The following is a 14040-nucleotide window of genomic DNA, read 5'->3' on the forward strand; positions in this document are numbered from 1 at the left end:
CTTGTAAAGATGACTATGAATAGAATGGTATAGTCTTAATTCTGACTAATAATGAATCCTTGCTTTAATAAAATATGTTATCTTTATTATACTTCATCCTTTTTGGGATTCAAATACTGCTCTTACATTTTCAATTTCAAAACATTTAACCTGTATAATTAAGATTTTTCTGAATGAACAAGGGAAACATTTCACATTGAGAACTTTTTACAATCATTCTAAGCTAATGTGGCTGGATCTTTCATGGCAAACTCATGCCACTCCATATGCTGGATGTTCCCTATATTGAATGGACAGACTTAAGAAAGAGTAGGAATTAACTGGACAGAAGACATAAGTGCATATGAAATTCAAAGTTTATCTCATGGCCAAAGGCCTTAATGTGATCATGAATATAAACAGAAAAATACAAGCCCATTAACTAAATTTTATCATCAGAATCTGTATCTACCAAATAAATATGAAAATCAGGATTCTTTTCCCCTCTCTAGGGAAATGATCTTTATATACCTATACAGATTTGTCTAGTAAGTATAGCTTCTTGTAGAACTTCTAAGATGTTTTACCATTTTGCCTTAAAATCTTTAAATCAATTAATCAACTAATTTATTATTATTTAAAGGGCACAATGGGGAGCAGGGAGAGTAGCATGAGGGAGAGAGGGAGAGAGAGAGAGAGGGAGAGAGGGAGAGAGGGAGAGAGGGAGAGAGGGAGAGAGGGAGAGAGAATGCATGTGCAAGAGAGAGATCGATCTTAGAACCACTGGTTCACTCCTCAAATGTCCGTAACAGCCAGGCTGCCAGGCTGAAGCCATGGGCCCACAGGGGTGGCAGGGACCCAAACACTCAGACAGGCACCTGCTGCCTTCCAAGGTGTGCATCCACAGGAAGTGGAGTCAGCAGCTTAGTGGGGACTCAAACCAGGCTCTCTGATTTGGTACGTGAGAGTCTCAACAGCTGTCTTAATTGCTGGGCCACAATGCCAACCATTTTACCATTCTGAAAGGCTAACAGTATTTAAAAAACTCACACACACACACTTTAGAATAGTCAACAATCACGTCTGTCATTTTACACAGACAGAATGACAAACACACACCCCGAAGAAGGAAAGGGAAGAAGATCCATCTGCACTAAGCATTCGCCTCCATCAGAATCATTAGATCCTGTTACATTTCCTTCTAAGTCTCCCACTTTTCTGTTAAGACTGTAATCTTTTTTGTTGGAGGTTCAAAGGTACTTGTATTCATTTTTAGAGTACATATAACACAAGTTATGCTCAAAGTGGATGTTAAATAATTTTATAAACTGGCATTGGTACTAACCTATTATAAAAATCTATACCACTGTACATCTGATCCTGATTTTGCTGGCCATGAATGTCTAATATAGGTCTAATCTATCTTTAAGAATAACAGTATAAATACAGTAAATGTTCATCTTCTATCATAACAGGATTTAAAGTTTATATTGTGGAGATCAAGTATAAGCTGCTGCAAAACCTGAAATGGCAAAGGCAAAGCAGACTGTAATTAATGGTACTGGTACAGTGTGCAAAATAATCACTTGTCTTTATAGTCAATAAGTCTACTGATTAAAATTATTAACTCTGAGTTGTTATAGATCTGCCTTCAGTACAGGCCAACTGTGATCCGTTAAATTTTAGAGGAGTCTGTGGAAGAGACAGCTTTAGGGGACATATATAATCTAGATGGAGAGTGAGGATATGCACATTTGGTTACGTGTAAGAAACTGAAGCACATGGCAGCAAGTAGACTCAGAATACAGGAGCACAGGTGGGTGTTATGGCATCGCGGGTTACGCTTCCACTTGGGATGTCTGCATCCCCAGTGGAGCAGTGGTTTGAGTCCTGGCTCCCTGACGCATTCTGGAGGACCGCGAATGACAGCTCAAGTACTGCAGTCCCACGTGAGAGACAAGATTAATTTCCTGGTTCCTGGTTTTGGTCTGGTCTAGTCCTGGTTGTTATGGTCATTTGGGTAGTAGTTGTTAACAGCCATTTGGGGAACAAACCAGGGGATGGAAGATATCTCAATCTCTCTCCCTTTCTGTTGCTCTTTCAAATAAACAAACAAACAAAAAAACCCAAATCTTTAGAAAAAATAAATACCCAGAGTAGAAAATCTTCAAATGACTCATTAAATGATGAACAGAGTAGATTAAGGGGGCCTAGAAAAATAAGGCTACTCACTCAACAGCTGCACGATGAAGAGAATGCCCAGTGTAAAAAACAGAGACTTCAGAACAGCAAACAGGAATCCTCACAGAACTGTTTACAGCTAAACCCAGTTGTGGCTTGCTTATAGTATACCCTGGTGTGTTTCTCACACACCAGGTCAACAGACACACTGCTGGATACACAACACACACACTACTGGACACACAACAGGACACACTGCTGCTCTCAGGTCTGGTCTACTCCTATCTTTCAACTTATGGCAGAACACACACCTTGAAAAATCAAGATTTCAAATGTAGTACTAAAAAGAATATATTTAATAGCCAGATTTTCCCCAAAATGCAAATTTCTGATTTTTGGTTATAGACTTGAAAGACTACATAAACCATGTTTTGGAAAAATCACTTTCTTAAAATGAAACCAACTCTTAAACAAACAAACTTTATGGATGCTATCTGCTTCATATCTGTATATTGATTTAGCTTTACTGATAACCCTGCAGCCTCTTAAAAATTATATTTATGCTTCAGTTCTACTTCCTGTTTCTTAAACAAGCAAAGAATGAAACTTATTTTCAAAAACCATAAGGTACCTCAAAAAACAGCATAGATGGATAGAAGCATTTACCTAGCAGTCTTTTTAAGTAATCTAGTACCCTTAACTAGTAGAGGTTTTTTTTTTTTTTTTTTTTGTTTTTTGTTTTTTTTTTTTTGGACAGGCAGAGTTAGACAGTGAGAGAGAGAGACAGAGAGAAAGGTCTTCCTTTTCCGTTGATTTACCCCCAAAATGGCTGCTACAGTCAGCGTGCTGGGCCGATCCGAAGCCAGGAGCCAGGTGCTTCCTCCTGGTCTCCCATGCGGGTGCAGGGGCCCAAGCGTTTGGGCCATCCTCCATTGCATTCCCAGGCCAGCAGAGAGCTGGACTGGAAAAGGAGTAACCGGGACAGAATCTGGCGCCCCAACTGGGACTAGAACCCGGGGTCCTGGCGCCGCAGGTGAAGGATTACCCTAGTGAGCCGTGGCGCCGGCCACTAGTAGAGATTTTGAAAGAAAAAAAAAAAAATGGTAAGGAGAGCAGCATTTAGAGTGATTGGATGTCAAAGCTGTATGGAGGGGAACGATCAGACTTAGCCAGCTGTCCTAAGTCCGACAGAGACCTCCATGTTTATGTAGGATCGCTGCCTGCTGCAGACAAAGGGATTTTTCTCTTTTGTCCACATGGTTGGTTCCTGCAGCTTCCATTTTTGGTGAGCTTTATTATTAAGAAGTCTTTTGCTACCGAGTCTTGTTTCTCTAATTTCCTAACTGCATCAAATTCTCATTTAGATTCATTTTAATGCATTCAAATAAGCTAAATTAAAAACTCCAGATTCAGATAATAGAAGAAGAATATTAAAGAGGCACACTTTGCATACAAAACTAGTGATCTCTAATCAGTGTAAAGAACATGAAGAAGGGAACGGGGACTGAGTTTTAGAAAACAGCCTTCTCATTTCTCACCAAGTGTCCTCCTGAACTTGATTTTCCTTGACAAAGCACTCAGATATCTCCACACACCTTCAACTTCACTGTTATGTTAGTATAACCCTGGTTCCTGGATGACAACCCGAATAAAACTTGGGAATAATGTACTCACAATGACATGAAAAAAGAACTCTGGATTTTTCATGAACATTGAGAAGAGTTTCTGACCACAGAACTGTACATTGTCTAAGGGCACTACTTGCAAATTTCCTCCAAATTACTCAGAAAGGTATTTACAGAGTTTTGTACTATGTTAGCCATATCATATATCACAGTAGGAAAAAAAAGGAAAAAACTTCAGACATGGAGATCAGCATTTGCTCTTGGTTCTGCCACAATACAGCTTAGTTCTTTGAGAGACTTAATTTCCACAACGATAAAGCAGATAATCTTATGTACTTCACAGAATGTAATCTAGATTCCAAGAAACACAGTAGACCATCTGATGGTGTTCAAGATATACTACCTCACAGAAAATGTATCAAATCCATGCATGTGAAGGGTCTTCATAAACTTCACAAAAATGCGTAATATGAAAAAATATACAAAATATGCATGTATGTTTACACATGTATTATATATCTATACAAACACACATGTACTTCCTATTAAAATATGTCAGTTCTGCTGCACAGGAGAACTTTGATTTACAATTCTAAATTTTTCAACTCTAAATTACAATTTATATGGTTTGTAAATTGTTTTTTCTTAGCATTTGTCCTTTTATATTATTAATATTCTTAAATATTCCAACTGTTTCTCTTTGGAATTCCTGAGTATTCTGCCTTTACCTGTTGTTTATGGAAATAAATCTATCCTCATGTGCTGTCTCTTCTATTTGACTCTGTAAGACTGATTTTTCATATATTATTTATCTCACTAGAATCAAATTTACCAATGGCTCTTCTCATAATAAACATCATGTCAAATCCAAAAAAATGTAAAAAAAGTATATCTGTAAAAAAAAAAGATAGACTACCCCAAACATGGCACCCTGGCATTTAATAAAACAACTGTAGCAGTAGGGTCTCTTGCGCCTTCTTCTGCCCTTCTCCCCTAAAGCAGGCCAAACAATTCAACATTCCTCGGAAGCAGGCCATCAGATCTTAATTCCAGAGGTCCCCGCATTATACTAGAAGAATAGAATGTCCTTATCTCTAGAGACACATGGACAATGAAAAGTATCTGAACAAACAGGCCTTGTTAAGTTCCCCACAGTTCAATACCAGTAGTTCATACCCTTTTGTCTTTCTATCATATTTCTCCATGACTATTCATTTCTTCATCAAACCTTAGCATAAAAATACATGCATGTGTCTTTATTTTCTTTGGGTGTTTATTTCTGAAGGGTCCTGTGTCATCTAAAACTTCTATTACATACAGTTCTGGCTACTCTATTTCTGATTTAGCTTCCTGATAATGTGCCTGGGAGGCATCCCTGCCAGCCATGAGATCCGGATGGAGTTCCAGGCTCTTGGCTTTGGCCTGATCCAGTCCTGGCTGTTGTCAGCATTTGGGGAGTGAATCAGTAGTTGGAAGATCTCTGTCACTCTGCCTTTCTAAATAAAAATATACACTAAAAGAGGAGGGGGGGGGGGAGGCAGGAAGGACAAAAGGAAGAATGGAGGGAGTGAAGAAAAAGAAATTTATTCTACAGGGCCAACGCTGTGGCTCAGCAGGTTAATGCCCTGGTCTGAAGTGCTGACATCCCATCTGGGCGCCGGTTTGACCCGGCTGCTCCACTTCCAATCCAGTTCTCTGCTATGGCCTGGGAAACAGTAGAAGATGGCCCAAGTCCTTGGGCCCCTGCACCCACATGGGAGACCCAGAAGAAGCTCCTGGCTCTGGATCGGCACAGCTATAGCCGTTGTGGCCATCAGATGAAGATCTCTCTCTCTGTCTCTCTCTCTGCCTCTCCTCTCTCTGTGTAACTCTGACTTTCAAATATATTAATAAATCTTCAAAAAAAAAAAAAAAAAAGAAATCTATTCTCCTTCTCAGCATGTAGCCAAGAAGTAACTGATTACAGCCTCTAAACAACTAAGTGCTATCCACTCCAGGATGCAGAAGGGAGGTGGGGCCTGACAGAGGTTGTTAGAAGTCACATAAAGCAGCTTAGGTTTTCTAGTAACCATTGGACATCACTGGGAGACTCTAAACATATGATACATGAACTCAGAATTATTAAGAAGCAGTGGCAGGGGATGGCAGAACTTGAACTAGTGTTAGGTGGCAGAACAGTAGGTTTAGAAATCAGGGTAGAAGCAAGATATATTAAAAGTAAAGCAAGACCTGGATTGTGCTTGGATATATAGCAACCTGATTTTACATTTCTAAGACTCTAGACTTTAAAACTTTGTACTTAACTAAAATTGGCCTAAAATTTATGAAATGCTTCAGAATATGCTTAATAAATTAAAAAAATTAATCCAACATTTTCCATGCCATAGTAAGTTACTGTAATAGCCAATATTATTTGAATTTATTTCTATAATGATTCCTCTGGTTCATAAGAATGCCAAATTGGCATAAATGTGGCTTCATACATGTTAAGTATATTTAAGAAGTCAGATGAATTATTGGAGAAATATTTACTATGAGAATAAATAATGTGAAAGGTTTTTTTTTTTTTTTTAATTTTATTTTATCGGCTGGCACCGTGGCTCAATAGGCTAATCCTCCGCCTTGCAGCGCCGGCACACCGGGTTCTAGTCCCGATCGGGGTGCCGGATTCTGTCCCGGTTGCCCCTCTTCCAGGCCAGCTCTCTGCTATGGCCCGGGAGTGCAGTGGAGGATGGCCCAAGTGCTTGGGCCCTGCACCTCATGGGAGACCAGGAGAAGCACCTGGCTCCTGGCTTCAGATCAGCGCAATGCCGGCCGCAGCGCGCCGGCCGTGGCGGCCATTGGAGGGTGAACCAAAGGCAAAAGGAAGACCTTCCTCTCTGTCTGTCTTTCTCTCACTGTCCACTCTGCCTGTCAAAAAATAAAAAGAAAATAAAAAAATAAATTTTATCATTTGATAGATAGAGTTAGACAGTGAGAGAGAGAGACAGAGAGAAAGATCTTCCTTCATCCCCCAAATGGCCGCTACAGCCGGAACTACACCGATCTGAAGCCAGGAGCTTCTTCCTGGTCTCCCATGTGGGTACAGGGGCCCAAGAACTTGGGCCATCCTCCACTGCCCTCCCTGGGCCACAGCATAGAGCTTGACTGGAAGAGGAGCAGCCGGGACTAGAACCTGGTGCCCATATGGGATGCCAGATGCAGGCGGAGGATTAACCAAGTGAGCCACGGCGCTGGCCCCTTAATGGTTAAGATCATGTGACAACACAATTTCTAGAAAGCCCAAATATTTTTTCCACACTTTAAAAATTCTTGCCCTTGGCTAAATTTGTATTGCTATCTTTATTAAAAATCAAATTTCAAATAGATGATTTTATTGCTACTATAAATTGAGAACTAAAATTGAGATTAGTTTTTTCACTAGGCTGAATGTAAATGGGGATGGGAGCAGTGGAGATGGCACTATTGGGAAGTGACAGCGTGAAGGAGGCTAGACAATTAGCAACATAAGCAATGGGTAGGAAGATATGAACTCTGAAAAAGGTTTTTATTTTTTTCTGATATATTTTATACAAATTTTTAAAAAGGCAATCATCCTTAAAATACTGTAAGAAATAAAATGTCTATTTACTCTTAAGGCAGTAGAGAAATTTGATGAGCAACACAAAAATTGAATTAGTTAGAAACAAGTCAGAATCACTCCCCAAATACCCACAACAGTTGTGGTTAGGACAGTCCAAAGTCAGGAGCCCAGAATTCAACCCAAGTCTCCCATGTTCGGTAGTATGTGTGAACCATCACCTGCTGCCTCCCAGGGTGCATATCAGCAGAAAGCTGGAATTGGAAGCAGAACCAGGATCTTGAACCCACCAATACGGGATGGGGCGTCCCAACTGGTATTTTAAACGCTGTGTCAAATACCCACTCCCTGATCATTGATGCTGAATTCATTTTCCTAACCTCTCTTTCTAGACAAGTACTCAAACATTACAAACTTTTTCATTTGATTTTAGTGGGTCAAAAAAATACCCTGAAGATCCTTATGTGATAGGTGCTCCACTAATCATACATAGAATTTTACTGAGTTTTTATTTTTTACTACAGAAACTGAAGAGCCCCAAGGGCCAGAGAGAGTAATCAAATGAGGCAATTGCTAACTGAATGCCCACACTTGATTTAATAAGGACATAGCTTTGAAAAATGGTTTGGTTCTAGAATGGTCAATTATATTAACTAACTCAGTACTGAAATGTCAGAATTATCACGTTCATTTTAGTATGTCATTATTTAACAGATAAATGAGAAGCTGGTAACTCATGCAAATACTTGCCGACTACAAACAACTACATAGTTCAGAAATGTGAACTCCTCTGACTGATGCTCTCATTTTACAAGCAGAATAAGTTATCCAATCATAACTTCAGAGCAGTGTCAGGAAGGGAAAAGAAAATTCATTGGTCTATTATTCTCCTATTCCACATAACCCTTTTAAAATGTTAGCGGTCATCAGAACAGAAACTCTTCATTAGAGGAACAAGACAGAAGCAGGTGTTATTAAGATGCAATATAAACTCAATAATTTATTAACCTGTGGCAGGAAAAGTCTATCTGGGGGCCAACACCATTTTGCAGTGGGTTAAGCTGCTCCCTCGATGCCAGCATCCCATATGGGTGCCGGTTTGAGACCCAACTGCTCTACTTCTGATCCAGCTCCCTACTTATGTGCCTGGGAAAGCAGCAGCAGATTGGCCAAGTGGTTGGGCCCCTGCACTGGTGTAGGAGATCCAGAGGAAGTTCCTGACTCTTGGCTTAAGTCTGGCCTAGCCCCGGCCATTGTGGCCATTTGGGGAGTGAACCAGTAGATGGAAGATTTCTCTCTCTCCTTCTATGTGAGCCTCTTCCTCTCTCTGTAACTCTTTCAAAAAAACAAATCTTAAATTTTTTCCTTTTTAAAAAAAGTCCACCTGAACACTTGCTGACAGTTGATGGTATAAAGATGTCAAAGTGATTGCAAAAAATAATACAGTGCTTACAACAATAGAAACATTATATTCAGAATGAGGTAGCAAAGGGCACGGGAACAAAAGAGATTTAAAACACATTTCAGTGAGATATTTTACAAATGAATTCAGGGTCTTTATATCACCAATGTTATTTGTAAAATATTCTTGGAGTAGAGCCATAATCCTTAGGGGGCGTGAAAATTTGCTAAAAACAATTTCTAAAAACAGCCAGAGAGGCTGGGTTCTAGTCCTGGTTGCTCCTCTTCCAGTCCAGCTCTCTGCTGTGGCCCGGGAGTGCAGTGGAGGATGGCCCAAGTGCTGGGCCCCTGCACCTGCATGGGAGACCAGGAGGAAGCACCTGGCTCCTGGCTTCGGGCTGGTGCAGCGCCGGCTGTAGCGGCCATTTGGGGAGTGAACCAACAGAAGGAAGACCTTTCTCTCTGTCATTTTGTCTATAACTCTACCTGTCAAAAATTAAAAAAAAAAAGAGGAGAGAAATGAGATTCAGACATGTTAAGTGACTTACCTAAAAACTAATGAATTGCCATCAACCTAGTATCATCATCATTCCTCTGAGAGAGCAGATCCTGTCCATTTAAACTTAACCGTCTCTCAAAGTCTTGGACCAAAGTAAAACTACAAGCAGTCTTCTTCACTGTAGTCAATCTTATGCACTTCTGGTAGCACTAACTTTGTTTTTTAAGATTTAATAATCATAAATCAAAAATTCATGTCAATTTTCTGCCTGAAGTTCTTCAGAATTACACAAATGAGGTTCGAGGTTTTAGCATGTTCTAGAAGGAGTAACAATCTCTCTCTCTAATCTATTTCCAGCTTCATGTCTCACCAGTCTAGTAACATTCTAGCAGCCTCCAAACACACTGCACTTTTCATATCCTTAAGCCTTTGCATATGCCGTTCCTTCTGGCCTGAAAAGGGTAACGGAGTTATGAGGACAGGAGACATACTAAAATGCCAACTTTCAAAGTTTCATGAATTAATTTGTCATTAGCAGTAGCTGCCATCTATTAAAAATTTATACTGCATATGTGTTTTATGTACATAATTTCATTAATTTCCCAACAACTCTTTGAAGCATTTAAATAGCAAACTGTACTTCAGAAATGAGAAAACAGACTCAGAGAAGACAAAACATTTTCACAAGGTTTAATCTAACTCCAAAGCCTAAGCTATGTGCAAATATAAATATACACACATGAATACTGGTTTTCTTTTTTTTTTTTTTATCTCCTTCTACAATAGTGCTGGCAGGGTAAAGAGAAATTGATAGTTTATCCTTTTTTTTTTTTTTGGAAATCAAAAAGGCAACAGATGGATATCAACTGCTAAAAATTTTGAGTGCTTTGGTCCAAGCTTGTGTGTGTATGTGTGTGTGTGTTCTGCCTCTTAACAGATTTTACATCACAAACATAATACTGCAAGAAAACAGGGGAAAAATAATAAACCTAAAGATACTGAAAACTTATGGGAAAAACTAGAGGTAGTCTAAATTTTTTTTTTTAGATTTTTATTTATTTATTTGAGAGGTAGAGTTAAAGACAGTGAGACAGACAGAGAGGAAGGCCTTCCTTCTGTTGGTTCACTCCCCAAATGGCCACAACGGCTGGAGCTGTGTCGATCCGAAGCCAGGAGCCAGGTGCTTCCTCCTGGTCTCCCATGGGGTGCAGGGCCCCAGCACTTGGGCCATCCTCCACTGCCTTCCCAGGCCACAGCAGAGAGCTGGACTGGAAGAGGAGCAACCGGGACTAGAACCTGGCGCCCATCTGGGATGCCGGCGCCACAGGTGAAGGATTAACCTAGTGCGCCACGGTGCCAGCAGTCTAAATGTTTAATAACAAACAAATGGTAAGTGTTAATAATCTAAGTGCTTGCTACCAGTATTGAGGGAAGGTGAGGAAATGTTACAGTTAGATATAAAAAGCTAGACAGGAGGACAGGATTTGGCTGGTGGTTAGGATGCCACCGCACATTGCAGGGCCTGCACTGGAGCCCTGGTGCTGTTCCCAACTTCAGCTTTCTGCTATGTCCATCCTGAAGGTAGCACTGATGGCTCAAAGGGTCGGGTCTCAGTCACGCACACGGACTGAATTCCTAGCTTCTGGCTTTGGCCTGGCCCAGTCCAGGCTGCTCTGGGCATTCAGGGAGTGACCCAGTGAATGGAACATCTCCACACTTCTGTCTCTATTGCTCTTTTCTGTCTCTACTTATCAATTAGAAAAAGCTAGATACAAAAATATATCTACACTGTAAACTTAGTTTTCAAAATGTTGGCTGATGACTGGAAAGACAAACAAAATGTTAACTGCAGTTCTGTTCAGCTGGTAGAATTCCAGGTCAATTTTTTCTGCTCTTTATTTTCTATAAGTTTTCTATTAGTAGAGGACAGCGTAACACAGGGATAAAAAGACAGTGGGTCTAACTGCATTAAGAAGGTCTAAATGTGGAGGATGAGTTTCTGCTCGGTCAGGCATCACCTTAAGCAACAGGTGAAGAAGAAAGCTTGTGGTTCTTTGGCTTTGTTTTGACTGATACACACCAGTATAACTTGGTAAGCATGCTGATAAGGAGCTGCATAATTCAAGTGCAGATGTTAATGCAAACAACCAAATATCTTGCTTATTTTGAAAAAGTAATTGATATATCACTTACATGGCTCTAAAGGGGGCGGGGAAGATCTCTCCCAAAGCATTTATTCACACCTATTCACAGCCAACTCACTCTTTAGTTACATTAAGGTTGATGCAAATATCTATTTCTAAGCATTAAAGGTAAATAAAATTGGATAGGCTTTATTTAATAGAAAAAACAGACCTTCAAACTATTTATAGTATTGCCAAAAAGCAAAACAAAAGTTCCCTGTTCCCATCACTAGTAATACTAGATGGGTGAGTTTAGAGTTAATGTATCATTTAAACAGACTAACAAAAAACTCCAACTAAAAATAACCCTGTTATTATTCTTGAGAAGTAATCATTTTCGCCATCTCTCTAAAACAATGATCTGGAAAGCACTGTGTGAAAAGTAAAAAGAGAAATAAGTAATAGCATGCATTTAAGGCATAAAAGACAACCCCACACTAGTCTACTTAAAAAAAAAAAAAGGTTTTTCTTCATTCTAGGATTACTGAGAAAATGTTTTTAAAAATGGTATGTGTTTGCATTCTCAGGGAGACTATAAAACCTACATGGTTAGTTTTTTTTTTTTTTTTTAAATCAGTAAGACCAGTGAGATCCCCACAAGGGATCTTAGAACTTATTTTACTGTCAACGATATTTCATGCTTTCTATTAACAAAGGGAAACAGAGTTGCCAGATCTTAAAAATCTTAAACGTTTTGAGCCGGCGCCGCAGCTCACTAGGCTAATCCTCTGCCTAGCGGCGCCGGCACACCTGGTTCTAGTCCCGGTTGGGGCGCTGGATTCTGTCCCGGTTGCCCCCCTTCCAGACCAGCTCTCTGCTGTGGCCAGGGAGTGCAGTGGAGGATGGCCCAGGTGCTTGGGCCCTGCACCCCATGGGAGACCAGGAGAAGCACCTGGCTCCTGGCTCCTGGCATCGGATCAGCGCGGTGCGCCGGCTGCGGTGCGCCGGCCGCGGCGCGCCGGCCGCGGCGGCCATTGGAGGGTGAACCAACGGCAAAGGAAGACCTTTTTCTCTGTCTCTCACTGTCTACTCTGCCTGTTAAAAAAAAAAAAAACAAAAAAAAACTTAAACGTTTTTACAGGAAAATGTAAAAGGCTTAGAATTAGAACCTCTTAGCCTTTCACAAAACAGAAAACTCCGATGAAATAAAAATAAGCTTTATAAATAGGGACTCCTAATGAGGTTGTTTTTATTTTTTAAGATTTTATTTATTTACTTGAGAGGTAGAGTTAGAGAGAGAGAGAGAGACAGAGACAGATTAATGCAGTAGTTCTGAATAATAATATAATAATAATAATAATATGGAGGTTCCTAAAAAGGAATAAATGTAGAACTACCATATGATCTAGTCATCCCACTTCTCGGTACACATTCCAACAAACTGAAATTGGTCTAAGAGACAGCTGCACTCCCATGAACACCGCATCATTATTCACAAAATATGGAATCAACCTAAATACCCATCAGATGAGTGAATAAAGAAAATGTAGTATATATACACAATGGAATATTGTTCAGCTTTTATAAAGGAAATTGTCATTTGCAACAACATGGATGTAAGTGAAATAAGCCAGACACAAAAAGACAAATATTGCATGATATTATTTACATGTGGAATCTAAGTCAGTCAAGGTCTCTGTGGCATAGTACACTGAATCGACTTAGTAATGATGTAATGTGTATTTCAAAATTCCTAACTGAAGATATTTTAAGTGTCTCTACCAGCATGTGAGGTCACAGATATACTAACAGGTTTGATTTAATCATTCCATAATGAACACATCTATCAAAACACCGCATTATTACCCATGCATATATACAATGTTATTTGTCAACAGTAAAAAGACTCATTCTTTAAAGGATAAGAAAAACTCTCATTTCACATTTTATTTATTTTCAGCAGTTTGATGACCTTGTGCAAAGGTGTTAGTAACCCACCACCAGTTGGGGGTCATAGGATCAGACAATAATTGATGTTAATCTAGCACTGAGTTAGCTAGCTTCATAGGAAGATACAGGATAGGAAATTCAGCACACACAGTATCTTCTCACTCATCAACCATTCACACGAATAGCCTCTTGGACCTCTCGTCCACCCATGTGGAGAGTATGCACTGTTGTCAGAGACAGTTAAGGTCCACGTGGTTTAACTTAATGCAGAGCTACGCACAGGGTTCCTGCCAGTCTTACATAATTCAATTAGCACAGATATAAAGCCAGAAGCCAACTCAAAGTTCTCTAATACTAGATGTGACACAAGAGAAGCGCTTTCAAAATAAATTTAGAGATGACCAGCTCCTAGCATGTAACATTCCCAATGTGCCTCAACTCTATTTTAGAGAAATGGTGCTATGAGAAGGCATACCTATGGTTAGACTTCCACACAGGCCTAGGTTGTTCGAGGTCCAGAAGTTATGTTAAACTTCACTCAAGTGTGGATTTCAAATCAATCATTCTCTGCAGTTCCAAGGCTTAATAAGTCACTGTCTTGGTGTCTTTCATAAACTAAGTAAAATCTCAACAATAATTCCCTTTTTTTTTTTTTTTTTGACAGGCAGAGTGGACAGTGAGAGAGAGAGACAGAGAGAAAGG

The 14040-nt window shown here is 39.9% G+C and overlaps 1 protein-coding gene and 1 non-coding gene across 12 annotated transcripts in view; both read right to left on the reverse strand.

Annotated features, from left to right (window-relative positions):
- COP1 (COP1 E3 ubiquitin ligase) overlaps window positions 1-14040 on the reverse strand; it is a 209809-nt gene that overhangs the window by 13210 nt on the left and 182559 nt on the right. The window lies entirely within an intron of this gene.
- LOC127493862 (small Cajal body-specific RNA 3) lies at window positions 3301-3441 on the reverse strand. Its single transcript, XR_007924399.1, has one exon.

The sequence above is a fragment of the Oryctolagus cuniculus genome, chromosome 7 (assembly GCF_051225735.1).
Source record: "Oryctolagus cuniculus isolate XC-2025 breed Fujian yellow rabbit chromosome 7, ASM5122573v1, whole genome shotgun sequence".
NCBI classification, from domain to species: domain Eukaryota; kingdom Metazoa; phylum Chordata; class Mammalia; order Lagomorpha; family Leporidae; genus Oryctolagus; species Oryctolagus cuniculus.